A 25,711-nucleotide genomic window follows, 5' to 3' on the forward strand; every position below is an offset into this window, starting at 1 on the left:
TTTAGACTAACTCAATCATTCTATAATGGTTGGGCCTAAAATAAGTTTTAGGTTAAAACCTAAAACTTGGGCAAATTTAACCTAGAATTTAGGTTAGGGTTAAAAGGATGGCCCACCAAAATTTAGGTATTAAACTAAACTAAACATTCTCCATTAGTTGGGTCTAAAATAACTTTTGGATTGAAACCTAAAGTTTGTGCAATATTAAGTTTTTAAATGCATTAAATTCAACGGCTGAGGTTGAATATAATTAAATCTAACGGTAAAAAAAAACTAATCTAACAACCCAAAATTAAGAAGTAGGACCTTCATTTTAGTTTTTCTGATTTTATTTTTTATTTTTATGGTACTTGGGATGACAAATAAAGGCCCAAGAAATCAATAATAGAGTAAAGAGGGTGATGTGTAGCTGATAAATCGATAATACAGGACGAATGTGGTGTTAGTGTCCTATGGTCTATCCGCCCGTCTCGAAAGTGATACGTAGTTCTTGTGAATGCAACGGTTTTGTCCCTCAGAAGAGAGCTTTACACCATTCCATACCATACCAGATGGGACGTTAAGGGGTAGCGAAAGGTGCAGTCGCACAAGACCCCAAATTTGAAGGGGCCTCTTTTGCCATCTAACATCATCTAATAATGTTCTATATTTAAAAAATTGCTTTTATTAGCACTTTAAACCACATTGTGCACTCTTTATAAGAGTATTTTTTTTCTTTCTAAGTATAAAAACTTGGAGTACAATAAGATATTTTGAGTATCAATAATAACACCCTGAAAAACGACATTTTCTTAATTTTATTATATAACAACGCTATACATTCAAGTGAAACTTTAAAGTTAGAGGTTTGATGTTGTTTTTTCAAGTTTGGTTGTTTAAGGTAAAACTGTTTTTGATTATTTAGTGAAGGTTATGTTTGTAGCTTTTTTACTTATCATTAAGGACATTTGTAAATATGCAATGGGTGAGTGCTAAAGTGTGTTTTGATAATTTTATTTTTTTTGGAAAACGATATTATCTACGCTAAGAGGGTGGGGGTGATGGGCTAAGCCTGACAATATGCTAACAATAATGTGGTTCAAATTCGCCTTTGGCGAGAATTGAACATAAGACCTCTCATTTACAAGTGAAGAGGAATACCACTAGATTGTAGTACTAAGTGACTTTGTTTTAATTTAAGTGAATGTTTTCTAGTATCAATATATTGCCATACTTTTTTCAAACTTAAAATTATCTTAAGGAGGACCCTTTTACAAATTTCGCGCATGGCCTCCAAAATCTTAGAGACGGCCCTGTTCCATATCACCAGGTTGACTGGGATCGAGCTAGAAGTCAATCTGTCAATGTAAATTCGTTCATACCATACTACTAGCTACATTATCAACTTCTCATTCGTAAATCCTAAAATTGTTAAATATAGGGATGGGAGGGTGATGAGTCAATATTATATTATATATTTTACCCTATTCTTAGTATAATTTGGTAATTATTTTGGTAGAATTTTGATACTTTGCTTTATATTTTCAACATATGACATTCAATTTCCTCTGGAGCAAAACATGACCAAATGGATGAATTTTGGAGTGATTCAAATTGGAAGATGTTCATGTGTTCCTTAGCTTGTTCGTGTCAAAATCTCAGCAATTTCTACCAAGTGGTTATTTTCTGGAGATTAAATGAAGGAGCAGTGCGCGTTGCTGGAAAGTGAAGTTTCTAGGCTTAAATTGCGTTTTTGGAGCCCAAGATGCCTTCGGATGGGTTCGTGGCCTTCTGGAGAAGTGTTCAGAATAGTCAAAGCTTTAAATCCTGCTATTTGGGCCGGTTTTGGAGCTGATATGGGTCTTGGGCGAATTTACCAAGTTAATTTAGGATTATTTTTCATATTTTATTTTAATTTATTTAGTTTCCTAGTCTTATTCTAAGACCTTTTATTAGGAGGATTTTAATGAGGCTAGTATAAATAAGCCTTCTGGCAGACCTAGGGTTTCTAGAGGGGATATATCGTATGCAACTCTTGGAGAGAAGATTTTGGGCAACGCTTAGAGATTTCGAGACTTTATTCTACAAAGTGTTTTCATTCTTTTTCTAGTTTAATATAATTCTTTTGATTTTAATTATGAATATGCGTAACTAATCCTTTTTGCTAGGGTGAGGCCATGATCCTTAGCAAGAATATGTAGTTTCCTTTTAATTTTCTTATGAATTTATGCATGCAAGTTTTGGATTGTTAATCACTGTGCTTTAAACTATCTATTTGTCTTAGTGATTTGCGACAATTAGGATAATTAGAAAAGTAATTTGATGCAATTTTGGTGGAGGGCTGTCCCTAAAATTGACTAAGGCTTCTTGTGGTTAATATGTGTAACCTCTTAGGATGGACGACACGTTTTAAAGGTTATATGGTTTTTCAAAAGGGTTTTCATAAAACTTAATGAGTTTTGCATGTTCACATTCGATCTGGACGCCACAGACTGGTTGCATGTTAGATATACGTTCTATGTTGGAGGTTCCAAGTAGGGCATACTTAAGGAAAACCTAACCTTCAAAATATGCATATGTAGTTCATAAGGAATTAGCAGAACTACGTTGGATTGTTAGGGTGACGGCGGAACCCTAGTACTTTCTCACTTTGAATTCTAAAAATTGTTTCTTTCTCCTTCTTTAAAATTGCAGTTTTTAAGTAATCTTTTTAATTAAATTCATTTTTCTTAATTTAGGTCATTAAATCACCCTTTTCCAAAATTTTGTTCTAAATAATTACTTGAGAATTGATTTGGCGTTAATCTATTTAAATTAATTCCTGTGGAGAACGACCTTACTTGAGCCAACTATACTACAAAAATCTTGTTTCTCCTGCAAGTATTTTAGGTGTTTTTATCCCTACTTTTACAGGTGGTAAAAGTCCTATAAGAGAGGATTGGACAATAAACGGCATGCCATGCTCTTGTTTCGTAGTGTTAAAAAATTTCACGTTAGAAAATTGATAAAACAAATTATAACGTGTAATACATGGTTTCATATTATATCGACATCCTGTTAGACAAAACTTCACTCATACTGGGCTAGTAAATGGTTAAGTTGAAAACATAATCGGTGTTAGATCATTGACCTATCTCTCTCTAACTTTATTTACATGGTATATCAGAGCGAGTTCCAATGGCGACACGGTTTTAACTGAGTTATAAAACAAATTATAACATATATACATAGTTCCACTACACTGAGACTTTTTAATAAAAAAAAATCTGGGGCTAGCACGTAGTTAAGTTGAGGATAGTATAGATGTCAAATCATTGACTCGTCTATCTGAAACTTTAACATTCCGCTCCTACTGTCCGAGCATGCTAATGCGCATGTGAATAGACTTTTATTAAGGCACAACAAGTACGATGAATGGATCTCATTGCCATGTTCAAGTGAGACTGAGAATGTGTGATGAAGATAGAGTATGAGAGAAGTGAATGAGTGTAGACTTAGTATAATGGATTTTGATACATCAATTACAAAACTTTGGTTTTGATGAAAAGAGCTTCAAATTTCATTTTCTACACAAACTATTGAATAATCCGTCTTACTATTTCACGAAAGCTTGATTGCTTAAGCATGAAATGTGTATGCTATTACAAATTTAAGTAATGGGATTCGTTGTGCATGGACCTCTCTAACAAAGTAAGAAAAGAGCAATATTCTCATATTAGCAAAGAAAACGCCAATGGATCCATGCATATTTCTTCTAAACAACACCTTTGCTCTAAACAATGTCTCCTACATTAGGTAAAACCCCACAGGAAGAATAATAATAATGTTAGTGCTACGAGCACCGAAAATATTTTGAAAACATCAAACAAAGATCCCAATTTGATGTTCAAATTCTATTTGTTTGTATCATTGATATATTATTGTGGGTATTCAAATAATATCATACATCACTAATTCATATATTAGAAATCCGATGATATATTTACATCACGAATCACAATATCAATTATTTAAACTATTTTTTTGATCGAATTACATGTTTATAATTTAAACATATAAATTAAGCTTGGACGTGTTATTTTTTCTTGGGGCTTTAATTAATTTGGGAAGTCTGTGTACATGATGTATTGTAGGAAGACTTGTATTTTCCTCATCCCCTGTTACAGTATATGTTGTGGAACTGCCTTAACAAGTTTGGGAAGCCTCTTCTAAAGCGATGACCCTTCTCTAAGCTAAGGCAAAGGGCTCTTGACGCTGCCATGCATCACATTCACAATGAGGATGAACAAACTCGCTACATCTGCCTTGCACCCGTTTATAAGGTGCGTAAATCGTTAGACTGAGTATCCAGATCAAATCACTACTTTATTTTGTTTTTTAGAACGTACTATTACTATGCTGGTTTTCCTTGTAACTTGGTTTGTAGTACAACTAAAGGCCAACAAATCTTAGATTTCACTAACACCAATTGACGGAGGGATTCTAGCTTAAGTGGCGGGATACTTTTTGCCCCATATGCTAGTTCGATTATCTTTTTCTCCTTCCAGATTAAAGAAAACACGATTTATCATGCTTGTTTTAAAATGTAATGTTGTATGTATATCACATTTACTGATCACATGAAGTGGAATATTGGAAGTAATATTTTTCATGATGAATGAAGTAATACTGACTTTCTTCAATCTAGATTAAATTGTAATTGCAATTTAAACTTTGTTTTTCTTTATTCTTTTGTGGTTTACTAGAAACAAAAATTACATTGCCATTTGTATTTGCTCCCTGCACACTGCAGAATGACAATGGAAGAAAAAAATCCACTCACTTGTACATATTTTCATGTGTGACAGAGCAAACAATCTGTGTGACATGCTTATTAAAATGTGTTTCAAAATAGGTATCTCCTCATCCTAATCCATGCTGGGCTATGTTAGCTCTTATTGAAGCTGATCAGGTAATTAACAAGCCAGTCTGTAAGCTTTACAATTTTCTTTTTGTGGTTGCACGCACCTAAGCTTTCAAATTTTTATTATGAAAGAAAATATTACACTTATGAGACCAAAACAAATTAATCTTACAATAATATTTTTTGTTGTTGTTTCCATTGGGATGGATTAACGGGGCCAAAGAGATCCAACTCCATTGCATCGTGCAGCAAAGGTTTTGATTAACTACCGAATCGAGATTTTCCCCAACAGTTATAATTTAACCCAACAAAGATGCAGCACATTCACGAAATATTTTAATGTTTGAATGTTTGATGTTTTCTTTCCAAAATCATGGCATCATAATATAGTGAATCTGAACCACACGTTCAAGAATAATTAACTTGATTATTTGTCCAAACTTATATTCTTACAACACAAGTCCCACAGACACTCTGGCCTGATAACATTTTTCTTTTCATGTGCATTTTATATGGTGTAAAATAATCATTACTACTGCTTTCTTGTGTAGGAAATTATGGGAGTGCTTAACAAGAACTATATGATCAGTTATGCTGCCTACAGAAATATCTCACCCATATGGACACTTGGAGCATATCGCAGGAATGCCCTTTAGACTATACTAGTTATTTATACCCGCGCGTTGCTGCGGGTTTTAAAGCAGAATGAAATGCTATATTAAAGACTTGAAAAATGAATTTGCAAAGCAATAACAACATTAATAACAAGGAAAATGGAAAAGTTGGAGAAAAGCTTGAATTGTGAGAAGATAGGGATAAACATGAAAGTTTATGATTGGATCACAACACTTATAACTGTTTTTTTTTTATTAGGATGATCATATTTACAAACAAAAAATTAGCAGATACTTTCTTACAGGGATACAAAAAATATTAGAGCTATATATTATACCTTAGCTGTTCTTTGTGCTCTAAAAACTAAACCAGCTTCTGTACACAAAAATTTAACAAATGCTGGTATACGAAGGTGCAAAAGATATTGTCCAGTTTTGTGCAGAAAGTGGTATGTACAAACCACCAAAGATATTAGACAGAGTAGGAAAATATGCAAAATATACTGTAGCAGAGTAGGAAACGTCTTGTAGTAGGAGATTATCAGTGTTGACATTGAGAAACCAACCTGTATGGAGAAAAATAATGCAAGGCATTTAGACAGTGATTAAGTTCACAGCTAAGCAGTTTTGAAGAAAAGAATTTAGCAAAATGAAACCTACTGACCTAGTTAATTTTTGGAGGGACTATCTGTTTTTGCAGAAGCTGGAGGTGATTTTTTTTCCAGCAGTTTGATAGGCATTTCATCAAATTCTTTCGGATCAACTTCTGAAATTTCTTCTGCTTCACTGTTTTAAATGACCATGACTGATGAGCACATTTTATTGGATAAAACATAAAAAATGTTGTCCAACTATAATTCGTATCTCTTTACTCAAATTTTGTCTTTTAAAAAACAAGAAAAGATTCTTGACAGGTATATATTAAGCAAAGCAAGATAACCAGAAGATATGAATATTTGAACACAGGGAAATAAAATAAAAGTATCAGATTTTATGATACTATGGAGTTTGAATCTATACCTTTGTTCACTGCTAGTAATCACAGACTCTCTCTTTCGTTTATGTGATTCTCCACTGGTTTCAGGTGGTGAGGTCGAAAATGATACAGTAGTGGAAGATACTGTGAGTGCTCTTGGTAAGATTTGTGGAGTTATTGGTTCTATAGTTGTATCATCAGACACATTGTAAACCAGCACATCACTTGAGTTGAAACTATTTTTTCTATTTCCGAATCGCAAGTGGAAAATCTTCTTTTGTCCAATTAGTCGCAAAAACTCATTTGGCAGTTGTTGTTGGTCAATCAATCTCTGATTCATGACCAAATCTTTGCAGGGCATACCAAAGAGTTTTTCTCCAGCTTTGCCAATTATCAAAGCACTAATTTCATTAGTGCTGTCTTCAAGAATCAAATTAACTTTGTACCTATATTTAAAAACTAAATTCCATGAGTTTTTTTTATGGCTTATAACTCATTGTTAACAATCAAAGCAAAGAAGTTTAAACATCAGAGGTTACAGATTTGAAGTCATTTTTTAGTTGGAAAGAAACAACATGGAATTGAAAATCGTAGAAAAGGTAAAAAAAGACAGAATAACAAACTTGCATATTGAATGTTACCATGGTGTTGGAATTTGGTTGGGGTGTTTCTGATAGATGAGTTGTCCGGTTGATGGGTCCTTATGCATTTGTTTGACACAGCTAGGGTAAACATTTTACCACCAATCATAACGTGTGTCAAAACGTTTGATAGATGCTTTACATAGGAATATATCATTCTGTCAAATGTTTTATGACACGTGTATCATAAAAGAGCAACAACAAAATTAGTTTTTGTTCAATATGTAAAAATGCAGGTAAATGTTTTTTTTTTTTTTAAAAAAGATAGAAAAACATAAATTGTTTGTATACCTTATACAAATAAGGATCCAAAAAGGCCAGCTCATCTATTGTTACTCTTCTTGCTGTACGTAGAATTTCAGCCTCATTTGCCTACCTTGAAGAAGGAGGCAGTATTTTTACAGGGAGTTTATAGGTTGAGAACCTATAAGTTTAAAAAGAAAATAAGAAATTTTGAAAAATCGGCATGTTTATAGGTTTTAACAGGAATGACGATTTTAGAAGTGCACTGACATTGATTTATATGAGTTAACCTCCGGGATGTCTGGGTCGATGAAAAAAAGGGAGGAGCCAGTACTATTCAAGACAATGTTCTCGGTTGATGGCAAAAAATAATAACACAATTGTAAAACAAATATTAGCAAATATCATAGATGAGTAAATGTTTTTAATTGGATGGTAGATGTTTAAATGTGAGGAAAAAAATTGTAATGGATACATATAAAAATGTGGTAAAATAATTTGAACATGCAATGCTAGAAACGAAATACAAACTTTAACGAACAGGTTCTAACAGTGTATAAATAAGAAAAAAAAAAGATATCAAAATTCTGTCATAAAGAGTAGCAATCAAATACAGTAAAATTCCATAATGATAAAAGAGTGGAACAATTTATAACAAGAAATGTAAGAACATATCCAAATAAAGATAGAAAAAGTGGGTTTTAGTTAAATGAGTTACCTAGGTAAATCTTGACTTTTAAACTTGTAAATACAACAATAATCGGCAAAGACAACTTCTGGATCGATAAAGAACAAAAAGCTTCTGCAATATTTGCCCACAATGTAACAGACAATTCTTCTTTTCCGTGCACAAAACGAATGAGAAACAAACACTAAATTTTCTTCCCAGCCTAACAGAGAAAATGATATTAACAAATTGGAATTGCAACAGTTAAAGAAAAGAACAACCTGATATTCTCAATGTGTATATCACACTTCTGCGCTATTCTTTAATTAATCTATTTTGATTCCAATTGCTAGATCGCAGTTATATGGCCAATCACATCTTATAATTTAAAAAGTTAATACAAAAATAATGTCAAAACTCATTTCAGTGAAAAAACAACATAAATGTTTTTAATTGATGGACATGTAGATACACACATATATATAGAGAGAGACAAATATACACGTATTGATGTTACCTGTAACAATATCATCTCTGTTCAGACGGGGATATAGCATGTTGAAATCTAGTAGGAAAAACCGATGTCGAGGGATGGGTGGAAAGACGGTAGATAGTTTTTTAAACACTGTTGTAACAATGAATATAACCTGGGTTTCATGCGGCACCACTTTATACTGTCCTCTGATTTTGATTGTGCAAAAATTCATGATTTCGTAACAACCACCAGCGTCAATCTTTGAGGCTACCAGTTCACAATCGATGTCTGACGTAGATGCTTCAACTGCATTGTTCTTCGTAATTGATCACATGCCATATTAATAAGAAAAAAAACAAAAAAAGAATAATAACAGAATTAAAAAAACTTATGAGCAAGTAAATAGCAAAAAACATTATATTTTGGTAGAGAGAGATTGAATGAGCACAGTGGGTAAATAAACTAACTGAAAATATGTCAACTATCACAACCAAGATTTACAAAACACTTTAGACATGTTAAAAATTCAAACTGTTGAAAAAAAAGAGAAATATAAAAACATAAATATAAATTAAGAAACTAACACATGAAAAAAAAAATTTATGACATAACTATAACTGTTAAAATACTTAATTTAAATTATGGGACAATGATGGCTTACCGTTTCATCAACCAAGATACAGTGTAGTGTTACATATTTGCGAACAGTTGCATAAATGCTAGATTTCCATATCCTACAAACACGAATCTTTATTTTGTCCGCTTTAGTGTAAGGACGCAATTCTGCAATAGGGGTGACGTTAACTGTTTCCATTGAATTTGTTAAAAGAGAAATAAATTTTATAAAGATAAGAATCAGCAAAAGACAAATTTGTAAACAAATATGAAAGAAAGGATTGATTTCTTTCATTCCTAATTAAATAAATGGTTAAAATAATTTTAACATAACTATTACAAAACCAATAACCACTACATAAACTCGAAATTCCAAAAATAAAAAGGGCTCAGAAAAGAAATAAGCCAACCAAAAGTAATTAAAGAACTAAATTTGACCAAAAAAAAAATACAATTCATATTAGGATAGTAAGACAAATGATCACACATTAAGAGATGACAAAGAAGAACTATTATGAAACACTTAACACATTATGAAAGCAGTAAAACAACAGTTGGAAAAAGCAAACTAAAGAGGAAACCAAATATCAATTACCAAAAGTAGAAAATGTGAAGCACTTGTCCCAAAAGGGAAAAGCAGGGTTAAGGAGATATAATCAATTACTTTCCCACACTGCAAATGCATAAACCAAAAGGAAAAACACTTACTAAGTTAGTTTTAGTAAGTTAAGAAAGAAATAGAAGACAACTATGTCTGTCAGGTGGCATGGGTGTAAACTGTTGTTTTTTTTTCCTTCCATAAATATAACCTTACATTAATGTGAAGTGAAAATAAACACAAATATGAAACAATCAGGTATCCATGGTACTCAGCTAAATTTCAAAGTATTGACAACAAATTTAATATTCTATAGCCCCAAATGATCACCAGACATTTAACCAACTAATTAATAAAGCATTTGAGCATCAAATGACTGAAAACCTAAATCTCAAGCTTTATATATCGATGTGCACAGAAAAGAACTAACTTGACAACAAACAAATATTAATGCAAATCCATAGATAAAGAAAGAAATCCAAAACGTTTGAACACTATTGTAGAACAAAGCACATCACATTGTGATCTTGAAGTGAACCCCCACTAACAATCTAATACTGCGAACTTATTTAACTTCAAAAAATAATATAAGATGTTAAACTTGAATTAACAAACTTTACAACCTATATAAAAAAATAAAAAATAAAAAGTAATTTTAATTAAGTATACAAAATTGGAAAGCAGGATTTAATATGAAAAAAAGGATTCAAAACTGGAATCCAAGTATCTGTCCCAAAGGTATATTTGCCGTTGAAAGAGAAACCTAAATTGCTTTCCCAGATTATTATCAAATAGGGAACGTTTGATAGAAGCAGCAAAGCAATGATTCAAAAGAGAAGACTAAAGAAGAAACCACATATTACAAAGACACAAACATTACTTACCGAAAGCGGAACAAAACGTCAAACACTTGTGCAGACAGTAAATTGTAGAGTCAAAGAGATAATAAGAATTTTCCCACACTGCAAACAGACAAATTAAAAACATAAACACTTAGAAAATCATGTTTAATAAGCTGAAAAGGAGAAAAAAAGTATACTTTTCTTTGATGTCATAGTTAGAAACTGCCTTTTTAATCCAGAAACCAAACCCATCCATTAGGAATGGACAATTAGCTTGGGCTAATTAAAAAGCTCAACAAAAAACAGAACCTAACACTTACCCATCAATGCATAAGTAAAGGATTAACATAAAAAATAAAACAGTGAATCATAAAAAGTAAGACCGCAAGTCTTCTAGAAGAGGAAAATAGAATGCTCACAACTCAAGCAACGATATCAATATTGTTCTACTAAATTATAAGTTATATGATGAGCATTATTTTGATTGAGATATCTCACATGTCAAAAAGTGAAGAAATTCCAATGAAGGTGACAACCACATTATATAAAGAAGAAACCTAACACGTATAATTCGTCAAAAACCACAGGTTGCATAAGGAAGATTTTGAAATATGCATCTCAAAACAGATACCATCTAATTATGCTGCTTCACAAACAATGTTGTCAATGAACTTATGCTGGATTCGAGTGATATAAACTAAGAAAACCCCATATTAAAAATCAACAGCCAAATACTAAACATACCATCTAATGCACCAATTGCATCCTCTGCATCTCTACTGTGATCCAAGTGAACAAAAGCATAACCCGGTGGTCTCTGAGCAACCCACACGCTGCGAAATTAACAATACAAAATATTAACAACCATCCTCCATAAAAATAACACCACTTTATGAATATGTGGGTAAATGACTACAAACATTACAAAAGGTGTTGTTCTCTTCGCCGATAAACTGCGGGATTCATCAACATCCATCAAACTCTTACTTCAATTTTACAAAAGTAGTAGAGAAAAAATAAAAAACAGAAAACAAAGTTTGACAAAGGGGCACAACGACAGCAAAGTTGCAACAGATTGAGGAAAAATGTTGAATCAAACCATTGGATAACATTTTCTCCTGCACCAAAAAAAACCCACAAACTCAAAACCACAAAAATCCAGTCTCAAACATTGAATCATATACTTAGATGCACAAAAGATAAACTAACAAATTCAAAACGAAATAAAAATAATTAACAATAAGCAAGCACACTATCCTTCGAATTAAAAGCACATAATTTCAAAACTCTTCACCTTAAAAACGTATGTCTTTGCAGGGTGCAAATAAAAACCGTACATTGATTTCGTATTTTCTGAACAACCGCAGGTTGCAGAATTGCACAAAACACCGACTGAAAGCAACAACACGAAAATTTGCGACGACCCGAAGCAGGAATTTTTAGGCAAAAAGGATTTAAGCTGTGAGAACGACCGCGAAACAAAGATAGAAATGAGAGGAAACAAAACGGGTGAAAGCAACAGTGAAGCAAAGTTGAAAATGAGAGGAAACAAAATGGAACAAAATAAAACCCAAACAAAGAACCACGCGATGACCAACACGTGGGTGTGACAAAACTGTGCTCCAACTGTAGCAAAAACAAATACAACCACAAAAAAAAGTGAAACGAAGTCCAATTCTATCAAAGACAACCAAACAAAGGGCATTGGTGTAACTGATGACGAACAGGTGGAGTAAAAAAGCATAATAGCCTTTTCACTATAGAAAAACGAAAAAGCACGAATGGATGAAAAACACGTACAAACAAAAGGGAAAAACGATCATATTACTGTAAGGCACCGTGAGGAGGCGATGGGCAAGGCGGATTGAAGCTTAAAGGGCGGAGCTTCGACTCTCTGGCAGCGGTGAGATCTAGGGGTTTTCCACAGAGGCAGAGGGAAACCTAGATTGGGAAAATAGGGAAAGAAATAGACACCTTGATTCGAAGAGATATGGTGAAGCTCAAAATCGAGCAGCTTGGTGCAGGAGAAGAGTGAGGCGAGGAGGGAGACAGGGAGAGCAGGGGTCAATCAAAATAAAAAAAAACTGATAATGGAGAGAGAGAACCGAAGCACCCAAAGAAATCAAAACCGGAGAGGATGAACGTGTGGCTTGGGAGGGCAAGGAAGTCATTTTACTGTAGAAAAGATGGGAAAAATTGGCTTAACAAACGAATTGAGGGGCATTTTGGTCCGCACACTGCCCTAGAACAGTAACTAGATGTTTGGGTTTTAGTATATATAGAATGTAGTAGTGCCCTTGCACTTAAAAAAATCCTGGCTGTGTAAAAATGCAAGGCTTTTATATGTATTCTCAAATAAAATTAGAGCCACGAATAAGAATAATAGCTAGTTTGGGATTGTTGTGCTTTAAAATAATCTATAAAATAGAGCAGTTGAATGTTTGATAAACTGTATTTTTAAAAGTATTGTGAGTATGAAAAGTAGTGTAAATCTTTTGTTAAATTTTAGTGTATAAGTGATATAATTGTATACATTGTTCTAAAAATCCAAGCCTAATGCCACCTAGGCGCTAGGCGGGGCACTAGGCGGCTGGTTACCGCGCCGATTAATCCATAGCGTTTGAAAATTAAGAAAGAGTCGTAGACCTCCTTAAGCGCCAGCTTAGCCCGCCTAGGTGTCCGTATAGACCCACCTAGGCATCCGCCTAGGTTGCGACTCTTACTTAGAAATAAAATCTATTGAAAATATGACTTTACCCCTCAAATTCAATTTTTTCCATATAAAACCCAACATAATTTTTTTGCTCAAAAGAAACCCAGTGACTAAGATATTCCTTAATTACATATTACTTTACACATTTTACATTTTTTAGATGCCTAAAATACCCCTATTGCGTATTTGATGTGCACAATTAATTCTATGCAAATTGTAAGGAGAGAGTTAATGATTTTACAAAAAGAAAAATAAGACATTAATGTTAAAAAATTCATTGCATATTAATATCAAATATGAGAATTGTTGGCTTAATTCTATGTATCTGGCACTATGAGTTCATATATATATTTTTACAAAAAAAAAAAAAAACCTAATATAAGTAATAATACATAAAAAGAAAGTAATTTACCTACCATGTACAAAAATGTTATTTGATTCAAAATGTGTATATATATATATATATGTGTGTGTGTGTGTGTGTGTGTGTGTGTGTGTGTGTGTATTAATTTACCTACCTACTATTTGAAATGTTCATTTCCAATTATGCAAAATATTGCATAAACTTAGGAATTGGATCATGCTTTTGATTTTATCTTTTACCTACAAACAATCATATACATATTACTTTATATATTTTTACCAAAAAACGTCCCTAATAGGCTAATATATGTAATAATACATGAAAAATAATGTACCTACCATGTATACAAAAATGTTATTTGATTCAAAATATATAATCTAGGTTTTCTCAAAAAAAAAAAAAAAATATATATATATATATATATATATAAAATATAGGTGTAGTATATATATATTTTTTCAATAATTGGAACAAATTAATTTACCTATGTACAAAATAATTTTCAATAATTTACCTACAAAAAATTATACCCCTTGTGTAATATAATATATTTTTTTCACTAATGCATGGAATATAATTAAAGGAAAACTAATGAAAAGGGCTTGAAAACTTTGAGTTTTAATGATAAGGACAAAATAAAGGGTAACCCATAACAAGAAGAAATATAATTTGATGTATTATATTGAAAAATATTATGTCATACCTATATTTATACAACAATAAAATGTGCCTAATATATGTAACAATACATGAAAAATAATTTACCTACAAGTTAGAGAAGTGTTATTTGATTCAAAATATATAATACAGATTTAGTATAATTTCTTTTAATAATTGGAACAAATTAATTTAGTTCCCAATTAATGCAAAATATATATATATATAACAAAAAAGGTAAATTTTTGGTATGATATGGATACAATTAATGCAATACAACCATTTATATATTTTATTTCACTTTTTCTACAACTTTTAATTTGGAATAAATTTAGGAATTTTGTAATATCTCACATCACCCAGGGGAGTGGATCTTGTAAGCCTTATATGTATATTCCCATCTCTACCTAGCATAAGGCCTTTTGGGAGCTCACTGGCTTCAGAACTCCGAAGTTAAGCGAGTTCGCGTGAGAGCAATCCCATGATGGGTGACCCACTGAGAAGTTCTCATGTGAGTTCCCAGAAACAAAACCTTGAGGGTGTGGTCAGGGCCCAAAGTGGACAATATCGTGCTACAGCGGAATCGAGTCCGGGATGTGATGGGGGCCTGGGTCGGGATGTGACAATTTGGTATCAAAGCCAATCCCTAGCTAGAAGTGTGTCGACGAGGACGTCAGGCTCCTAAGGGGGTGGATTGTAACATCCTACATCGCCTAGGGGAGTGGATCTTGTAAGCCTTATATGTATATATTCTCATCTCTACCTAGCACGAGGTCTTTTGGGAGCTCACTGGCTTCGGGTTCCATTGGAACTCCGAAGTTAAGCGAGTTCATGTGAGAGCAATCCCATGATGGGTGACCCACTTGGAAGTTCTCGTGTGAGTTTCCAGAAACAAAACCGTGAGGGCATGGTCGGGGCCCAAAGCGGATAATATCATGCTACGACGGAGTTGAGCCTGTGATGTGGTTGGGGCCCGAGCCGGGATGTGACAAATTTGGGAAAGTGGCATGGGTGTAAATAAATTGTATTAGTAGGTCAATAGTGTTCCAATGTGGCTACAGATTTTAAATTTGGGGTTTTATTGGACGTTTATATGTAGATGGGTTTTTATCTAGGAATCATGAATTGTAAGGGCCAAAATTTAAAGCACCCTAAAATCTATAACTTTCATTTTGAATTTTATTTTTGTCCAATAAATTATAAGAGACTTGTTGAATACTTGGATGAACAATCATTATATGCTTGTTCACCCTATTTTGAATACGTTATAATACTTTAATCTATATGTCATTTTATTTTGCAATTTATGTTACTAGTAAAAAAAAACCCTTACGCGACGAAAGACACATCGTCGCCAAAGTCTTGCGCAATGAAATTTTGTGCGACGAAACTTTAAACTTCGTCCCACAAAGTCTTTACAAAAATAAATAAAATAAAATAAAATAAATTTAAACTTTGCGCAACGTAATCCAAATATTTCGTTGCCTAAACCAATTTATTTTTCGTTTTTTATTTCATTTTATATCATAAAATTTAAAATATAGTTATTTTCATAAGTTTTTATAATTTTTTAAAACTTTGTGCGACCAATATCAGTATTTCGTCGCCTAAACCATATTTACTTTTTTTTTAATTTAATATTGTTAAACAAAATTATTTCTTTATTTTGTATTATTTTCTTTGAGCGACAAATACACATTTGGTCTCCTAAACCTTATTTATTTTAGTTTTTTTATATTTTAAATTGTAAATTAAAATTATTTTCTTTTTTATTATTTATAAAAAAATATAAATTTTGCACGACAAACCAATATTTTGTCGTGCAAAATCCTTGAATTTGGGCGGGTGCCAAAAATAGGATGTGGGATTTTTTTTAAGACTTTGCTTGACCAATCCTGTCACATCCCGGCCCGGGCCCCCACCATATCCTGGGCTCGACTCTGCCGTAGCACGATATTATCCACTTTGGGCCCCGACCACGCCCTCATGGTTTTGTTTCTGGGAACTCACACGAGAACTTCCCAGTGGGTCACCCATCCTGGGATTGCTCTCGCGCGAACTTGCTTAACTTCGGAGTTCCTACGGAACCCGAAGCTAGTGAGCTCCCAAAAGGCCTCGTGCTAGGTAGAGATGGGAATATACATATAAGGCTTACAGGATCCACTTCCTTGGACGATGTGGGATGTTACAAATCCTTTGTCGCTCAAAACTTTGCGTGACCAACACTTCGTTGAGCAAAACTCTAAAAATTTGGGTGAGCGCCAAAAATAGGACACGGGAATTTTTTTAAGACTTCGTGCGACTAATATTTCGTTGCACAAAACTTTGCGCGACCAACAATTCGTCGCGCAAAACTCTAAAAATTTGGGCGGGTGCCAAAAATGGGATGTAGGAATTTAAAAAAAAAATTAGTTAAGACTTTGCTCGACCAATATTTCGTCGCGCAAACTCGTATCGTTCGTCGCGCAAAGTGATACGATTTTTAAAACCAAAATAACTCCTCCATAATTTTCTCAATGTCTTTCTCTATTCTCTTACCTCTCATCTCTTTTTCCTTCTCCCCAAATCGGACCCTCTCTCTCACACTCACTCCTCTCACTTAATCTCTCTTCTCTCTCTCTTCACTATCTCTCACTCTCACTCACTCTCTCATCTCTCTCTCACTATCTCCTCTAATTCTCTCACACTCACTCCTTCCTCTCATTCTCACTCACTCTCAATCTTGCCAAAGGTATATTCTCCCCAAATTTTAATTTTGTTTCATTAATATGTGTTTTTGAAGTTAATTTTGACTTTGGTGCGGGGTTTGGGGTCGAGTATAGGGTGAGGGTGGAGTTTAGGGTCGGATTTGGGGTATACCAATTTTAGGGGAGATTATACCAATTTTTTGGTATTATTTTAGGTTTTTTTTGGTTATTTGACCATGTTTATTTTTTTTTTGTAGGGAATCGTTGAGACTTTGACGGCTATAGTTGAGAATTAGGTTGCTATCGAACCATATCCTCCACCACTACCACCACAATAGACTTGTATTAGGATTTTTTTATTGTACTTTGTTAATTTATGTGTACATTTTGAGTATATTATATATATTGGATAATTTTATCACTATATTCATATGTAGTTTTATTTTGAATATGTTAATTAATGAAATTAAATTAAAAAAAAAATTGAAAAATCTTGCGCTACCAAATATTTCATCGCGCAAACAATTAATATAATTAAATTAATATTAGAGAAATAATAAAACAAAAGGTCAAAAACCTTGTGCGACAAAATATTTCGTGGCGCAGAATATTAAATTAATTTAATTTAATTAAAATTTAAAAAAACAAAAATCGTTGCCCTATCTTCACGAGTTTTGCGTGACCAAAAATTTGTCGCGCAAAGTGTTTTTTTGTAGTAGTGTCTACCTAAAAATAGAAATCGTCTAGCAATAGAACTTTGCCCAACAGACCTTCCAACTAGACTTGGCATTTGTGTCATGTTTTTTGTCTTCGTGTCGTTTTCGTATCATACACGATATCTTAACGTGTCGTGTACACTCATTAAAATAAACGAGTAATATCACCCGACCCGAATTCGACCCGTTAATATTAACGGGTAATATGACCCGACTTGTTACTCATTAAAGAAAATATATTTTAAACCCATAAATAATCTAATGCAAAGCATAATACTAAACTAGTAAATACATACCACATTGTCACATTCAAAATGTTTATACCATACTTAGGGCCTCCGTATTTAGATCTTGTATAAATACTCGAGGGACTCAAATGTGATTATGTAATAGGTGAAGGGGCAAATATGTAAAAAGGGAGGAGCCCTTATTCTATAAAAGGGACTCATCACCTTCACAATGAGGAGGCCAAGTCTTAGGCCTTAAGCCCCCTCATCCTCTCAAAGCTCTCACTCTCATATTCAGAGCTTTCTCTCCCTCAGAAACACAATATCAGTGTGGACGTAGCCCAAACATTGGGGTGAACCATGATACATCTTGTGTTATTTACTTTCTTGCAGATTCACGGTCGGATTTACGTTGTTCCAATACCCCTCCGATTTTGTGCATCAACATTTGGCGCCGTCTGTGGGAAACGATACAAAAAGCTGTGTCGGTTCTCTTTCATTTTTTCACCTCCATCATGAATATGCAAAAACCCAACAACCCAAAGCTTTCCAAAAACCCCACGGAGCCACCTCCTCTCTCAGTCAGTCGCACACAGAAACCAATTTGCAAACCCAAAGAAAACATTTCCTTGTTTGGTTGTGGCTGTCCTTTCTCATTCCCTCGTTGTGTTACCTTCCCCTTCTCTCCCACCATGGAAATCCCAGTACTTAATAGAATTACAGATCTTCCTTCCCGCCTGACCTCCTTGCCGGACCCTTCTTTTCTTTCCTAGAGTTTATCGATTCCCGGAATCCAAAACGTCTCTCAAGCTTACAGTTTCTGGAAATAGGGAGCTATAATCCTCGCAATTCTTGCTTCCTTCGACACCCTCATCACTAAAATCAACATTTTTTCCTTCAGCCTCCGCTGCCTCCAGTTATTGGCCCCACAGCCACTTTCCCAGCAGTTCCATGACGGTGATTACTTCGACATCAGTGATGACGACAATATCTGCTTTGTTTCGTCGGCTTCCTCCGTATTCAATGACGAATCGGAATCCAAAATATGGTACGACGACGAAAGTAGAACGATTAGGAGAGATGAACATTTCCACATCAGAGGCTCTGGGTATTATGATGACGACGGAAAGTAGGACCGTAACTTGGGACTCCGCGACTCCGCCTCCGTAGAAACTTCGGATGCCATCGATTCTCATGGTCTTACTTCACGGCCGGCAAGAGCGTCGTCAAGCTTTGGGACTTGTCGTCTTCGTCTACGTTTCTGTCTGCTGACTCGGGCGTGTCGGGGCACATGTCTCTAGGTGTTTGGGACAGGCGCGTTGGATGTCGGATTTCGGCAATACTCGCTGATTGGGGCCCGCAGCTCGGGAGAATAGTTGGAGTGGCGTTAGGCGTCGACGAGAAGGTTTACGCTTACCTGCACTCGTTCAGAGGGACTGAGAATTTGGAGCTGTGGGGGGCTGCTGTGAAGTGGGTTTTCTGAGTTTAAGTTCAGTTCTTCTGAGGAATGCTGCAAGGCGTGTAAATCCATGTGTACTGGGACTGATGGGCCTTGCTTGGGTGAATCTTGGATGTTTTTTGGGAACAAGGAGGCTTGCGGCTCCAAATTTGGTGCAAATGGAGCTTGATCTTTCACCCAAGTTGGTCAAGAAGGTGTACGGCGGTGATGGCGAGTCCTACTTTGCTTGGTTCCCGTCGGAGCTTCCCATGCTCCGTGAAGGTAACATCGGCAAGTTGATCTTACTGGAGTAAAGAAAAAGAAAAAATATATGAGAATAATGGACAGGAAGTAGAAAGCAAGCATGGTTGCCCACCCACTCCATTGTCTAAAAAAAGGGCGCGCTGTCGACCACCTACATGCAAAAGCAAGGAATAAGGGGAACACATAGGAAAGCAAAAACAAAGCAGGAAAGCAAAAGCAAAGCAAAAAAAAAATCGAGAAAAAGCAAAAAGGGAGGCACATGGGGACACTGCAAAAGCAAGGAATAAACACCCCACCAGAAAGCAAAAAGGGAGGCACATGGGGACACTGCAAAAGCAAGGAATAAATACCCCACCAGAAAGATGCGATTTAATTTTCTTGTTTTTGAATGATGTAATTTATTTTTCTTATCTTTCGGAGACATCTTTATAAACCCTATCAGAGGGTAAAAAAAAAAAAAACGTCAAGCCCAAAATAATGGGCTAGAATGTTATGTGGAGGGCCAAGGCCCATATGCCCAAAAGAGCCAGGCCCTATGGCTCTAAATTTAGTCAGCACCCTACCGCTATTATCACCAACCAGGTGATCAAAAGCCAGGTGATCAAAAGTACGTCCAGTACTCCAAAATTATACATGAGCATCACTCATGTCAATCATACATAAACATTCATGTCAACATTCATAAGCATCACTCATGTTAACATTCATGAGCATCACTCATGTCAACATCCATGAGCATCACTCATGTCAATCAACACAAACATTCATGAGCATCACTCATGTCAATCAGCTTCGAAAGCTTCATTTACAGAGCTCTATCTTCAAAAGCTTCATTTACAGAGCTCTAGCTTCAAAAGCTTCATTTACAAAAGCTCCAACTTCGAAAGCTTCATTTACAGAGCTCTAGCTTCAAAAGCTTCATTTACAAAGCTCTAACTTCGAAAGCTTCATTTACAAAGCTCTAGCTTCAAAAAGCTTCATTTACAAAAGCTCCAGCTTTGAAAGCTTCATTTACAGAGCTTTAGCTTCAAAGCTTCACTTGCAAAGCTTCACCTACAAAGCTTCAGTGCAGGGTATACAAATACCGACTCCGAACAACCGCCACTTCGGCCCATACATGGATTGAATTTCAAATCTCCAGCCAACAGCCTCTATTGACCGAAGACTTGGGGGACTACATTAGGTACCATATATTGGGCCTCAACAGGGCCTCATGAAAAATACTTGGGGGACTTAACCCATTATTTATGTACTGGGGAGCGAGCCCTTATTCTATAAAAGGGACTCCCTCACTTTCATTAGCGAGCATCACTCCTAGCCCATCATTTATGTATTGAGGAGCGAGCCCTTATTCTATAAAAAGGACTCCCCCACCTCTGTTAGAAAGCATTGCCGCCAGCTGAGCAACCGCCTCGCCGCGAGCATCACTCCTAACCCATCACTTATGTATTGAGGAGCGAGCCCTTATTCTATAAAATGGACTCCCTCACCATCATTAGAGAGCATCAACTCTAGCCCATCATCATGTATTGAGGAGCGAGCCCTTATTCTATAAAAAGAACTCCCTCACCTTCAACGCCACAAGCCGAGCCAACCAAGGCAACATAAACCACAAGCAGAACAGCCTCGCAACATGTGCTACTTCTAGTTAAGCATCACTTCACTTTGAGCACCACCTCATATCAAATATTGGTTCAAGATGACATCTAGTTACTTCGGCCCACACATGGACTGAATTTCAAGTCTCCAGCCAAAAACCTCTCTTGACTGAAGACTTGGGGGACTACTGTTTATACCATATTTAGGGCCTTTGTATTTAGATCTCGTATAAATACTCGGGGGACTCAAATGTGATTATGTAATAAGTGAATGGGCAAATATGTAAAAAGGGGAGGAGCCCTTATTCTATATAAGGGACTCCTCACCCTCACAATGAGGAGGCCAAGTCTTAGGCTTTAAGCCCCCTCATCCTCTCAAAGCTCTCACTCTCATATTCAGAGCTCTCTTTCCCTCAGAAATACAACAATATCAGTGTGGACGTAGCCCAAACATTGAGGTGAACCACGATACATCTTGTGTTATTTACTTTCTTGCAAATTCACGGTTGGATTTACGTTGTTCCAAGACCCCTCCGGTTTTGTGCATCAACACAAAACATAAAAATACATTTGCCTTTCAAGTATAATGTGAAGTCTCGAGAATTATTGTTTGGCTTTCCTTGTCAAAACTGTACCACACATGCTCTAGATAGTTTTAGGGTAAAATGCATCTTTTGGTATCATGTTGCTGGAAATATTCATCTCAAGAGATTAACTTCTCACATCAAAGGTTTGTTCATACATGTTCATTTCATGATAATATTTCTTGTTTATTTTGTCTAGTGATTTTGTTTCGTTAAAATTTCCTACTGCTTTCAGTTTGCTGGGCACACACTTTAAGACAGCCCACATGGGTCAACTAACACCTTTTTCCCTATGTCTTTCCTGATTGTTTGTGGACTTGACACGTGTATTTTTGGTCCCCTTCTTGTTTGAAACCTCAAACCTTCTTTAAAAGCCAAATCTAGGGTTCATTTGTTTTTAGAGCTGAGATTGGAAAATTTTTTAGAGCTTTATTTTTCATCTCCATCTCAGATCTCCTAGGAGCATCAAGCATATTTTATGGTTAATGTTCTTTCTTGAATACTTATAGATCTATCTTTGAAATTGCTTGCTTAAATATTCTTATATGCTCTTTTGTTTTGGCTAGGAGGTTTACATTTTTCAAAGAGTGTTTTTTGCTTTGAGCTATCTCTTGTGTTTTTCATTGAAACCCTAGCCACAAACCATGTTTTAGGGTAGCATTGTCTTCATGGTTTTGTTTTAATTTGGTGGTCAAGTTCTTTATGTTTTAAATCTTTAAACTGACCTCTTTTACGGATTCATGTCAGTTTCTTCGTTCAACTATTTGACTAAAGAAAGTGACTAGTCAGTGAATCTAGATTGCACACTATCATCATTTGATATCATGTGCATTTGTGTGTGTTGGTCTCGATGCCACAAGGTAAAGAGCTCATGAGGAGTTGCCACTTCATGAAGACCGAATGAATCCTTCTCGTGTAAGGCAAGGTTGCACAAAGGTAAAGCTGCTCCATAGACTAGATCCAGGAATTGAGCATTGTGTGGTACTTTGTAAGAATCTTGTTTACACTAGCGAATTGGAATAAGTGGATTCCCCGATTTTTTAACCCAGAGGTGTGTTTTTCTGGCCAAAAGCGTTTTACGTTCTTTGTCTCTTAAACTTATCCACATATCTTATTTACTTGCATATGTTTCATGCATCCTATGAATTGTTACTTGATATGTGTTAGAGACTAAGTTTACACTGCATATTATGAGCAATGAACTGAATTGTAATTCACTAAGATAACTTATAGTGAGCCAAGTTTGATTTGTAGATTTTCATTTGATTAACTGATGAATCTGTACTTAGTTGACTGGTGAGCTTGACTAGTCAATCTAGCATACTTTAATTCAAAATTGTTTTGTCATTGCAGTCTACATAATGGACTGATATGTAAATGTGTTCAAAATTATTGTTGTGAAACTAATCTAAGCATATTCTGATTAGTTGATTGTATTGGTCAGTTAGGATTTGTTCTTGCAACTACACTTTATATCAATGACTAACTTGTAACTAGTTGACTATCTCATTTGACTAGTCTACTATGCAAAGTTAAATTTTTATTTGTAGGATATTCCGTCTAGTACTCAATTTCATATAATATACCTAAAATTGGAGCATAATAAAAAAACATTTGTACATTACAAAATATCAAAAGTTCAAAGGATTTGCAAATGAAAGGAGTTATGTTTCAAGCTTGTGGAACCTTGCACATTTGCTTACAATAAAACCCTTCAATTTCCATCAATCACTATGGGAAACAGTATTGGAACTTTTGCTTGATATATTGAATTTTATTAATTTTGCACTCAAATAAAAAACATTGTTCATGAGGGTTTGGAGGGTTTTAAAAATCCAAACGACGTTGTAAGTGTAACCATTTTCTACTCATGGAGGAAGGATGCAATCACGAGTGTTTATATATTCTTTCACATTTTTCACACTTGTAGGTCTGTCTTCTTGCATACTATACTAGTTGATTTAATTTTGGACAACAATGTCAAGTAAAATATATCTTACTAATAATAATAAGAAACTCTCATAATAAAAATAAATAAATAAATAAATAAAACTTATTTTTTTAAACTTATATAGAATAATAATACAATAATACATATTTAATATACAATATACAGATTATGGCTATTGTATTTTATAATAAGTATTTTTAGTAGTTAAACTTTAACATTATCGAAACAATTTCTTTCTAAACCGGTCAAAATAGGTTACTTATGTGTTACCCCCGTGTATAACGGGTCACCCGATAACGACACTATTAGTTATCGGTTGACCTAAAACCCATTATTTTTGTCTCGTGTTACTATGTTGTGTAAGAAATTGCCAAGTCTACTTCCAATGACCCTTTCGTCGAGCAAAATTGCGTTTACCAATTTTTCTCGACGAACCATACACACCCAACCAAAATCTTCCATCGCGCAAAGTTTAAATTTATGAGAAAAGGATATTTAAACCAACGAAGTTTTATAAAAAAAATATAAAAATCTTACTCGACGACGCCTTTCGTTGGGCAAACCGTTTTTTTAATATTTAAAATAATATAAATTATATTAAATTATGTATAATTTTAATTAATTAATTAATTTCTATTATATTAATCTCACAAGATATCACAATATATAAAAAGAAAAGAAAAAATTATTATAAAACTAAAATGCTTGTACAATTATTATTAAAAATTGAAAAACAAATTTATTCTTGGTGCGAAACTACTTTACTCGTCAAACTGCTACACTCTGGAAGACGTACATCACTAAAAACTATAAATTCTGAACATAATCGCAAAGCAGTGCCGCTCAACCAACCTATGCTCAAAACCATGGGGCGGATAGGTCAAAGCTTCATGATGAGTTTCTAAAGTCATGTAGTGCATTTGAATGTCATACATCTACTCCCTAAACCACGAAGTCCAAAACTGGGTTATGTAGTCGGACATACCCCACACTTCTGGGCTCTCGAATTTGTTTTAAAATGTACAAAAAAAAATAGTTATGAAAATAAACTAATTAAATAAGTAATTATCTAGAATAAATAAAATCAATAAAAAAAATAAATTGAGAAAAAAACACTTACCGAGAGCGCTACCATCATTGCCTCCTTCCCTTTTTTTTTTGAAAGACTAGATAAGATTAAAACCAGGGCAAAAGCCAATGGAACAAATAAAGCCCACAATAGGGGCAAGCATAGCAAAACATACAAAGGATTTTGTGAAGGAGAACAACATAACAAAGACGCTACCACAAAGGCCAGATGTCATCCCAACACACACCCACACCAAAAAACACTTACGGAGGGCAAGGAAGCCCATCATTGCCTCCTTCACTTTAGGAGATATATTCTTGCATTTAGAGGCTGCCATGAGGCACCTCATGCAGATGATGGCTCCTATCGCGATTCAACCGCATATGGACTTCAGGGTGCATGCATATGTTGTCGGTAGTATTCAACCTTCATTCTTCTGTCATCCCTTATGCAGATATTGGCAATCTTAGCTTCTTTGGAAAAAAATTGCCAACAATTTCTAAAAAATTCCTAAATTCCTAAAAATTTCTAATATTTTGAACAAAGCTATAATATATCAACAATTTACAATATTTCCTAAAAATTTCTAATGTATCGAAAAATTTAATCTCATAAAGTTTCTAATATTTCCTCCGAATTTATAATATATCAAAAAATTCTAATAAATATTTCCTACATGTTGCAGTCCTATTAGATTAGGAATGTGTCATATCTGGGATATCCTTATGAGATTCTACCATCGCTTAGACTAGATATTATCCTATTAGAGTTGTAGTCCTATTGGTGTAAGGAATTTACATTCCCTACCACTATAAATAAAGGCACAATGATGTGAGATAACACACACCTCACAATTACACATCTCTCTTCTCTCACTATGCCGCTGCACT

General features: G+C 34.6%; 2 pseudogenes; one reads left to right on the forward strand and one right to left on the reverse strand.

The window, feature by feature from the left end:
- Positions 1–6,536: 6,536 nt before the first annotated feature.
- LOC126609225 (uncharacterized) lies at positions 6,537–7,223 on the reverse strand (annotated as a pseudogene).
- An 11,386-nt stretch (positions 7,224–18,609) lies between these two features.
- On the forward strand, positions 18,610–19,669 carry LOC126609226 (uncharacterized; annotated as a pseudogene).
- Positions 19,670–25,711: the final 6,042 nt, after the last annotated feature.

The sequence above is a fragment of the Malus sylvestris genome, chromosome 16, assembly GCF_916048215.2.
Source record: "Malus sylvestris chromosome 16, drMalSylv7.2, whole genome shotgun sequence".
NCBI classification, from domain to species: Eukaryota; Viridiplantae; Streptophyta; class Magnoliopsida; order Rosales; family Rosaceae; genus Malus; species Malus sylvestris.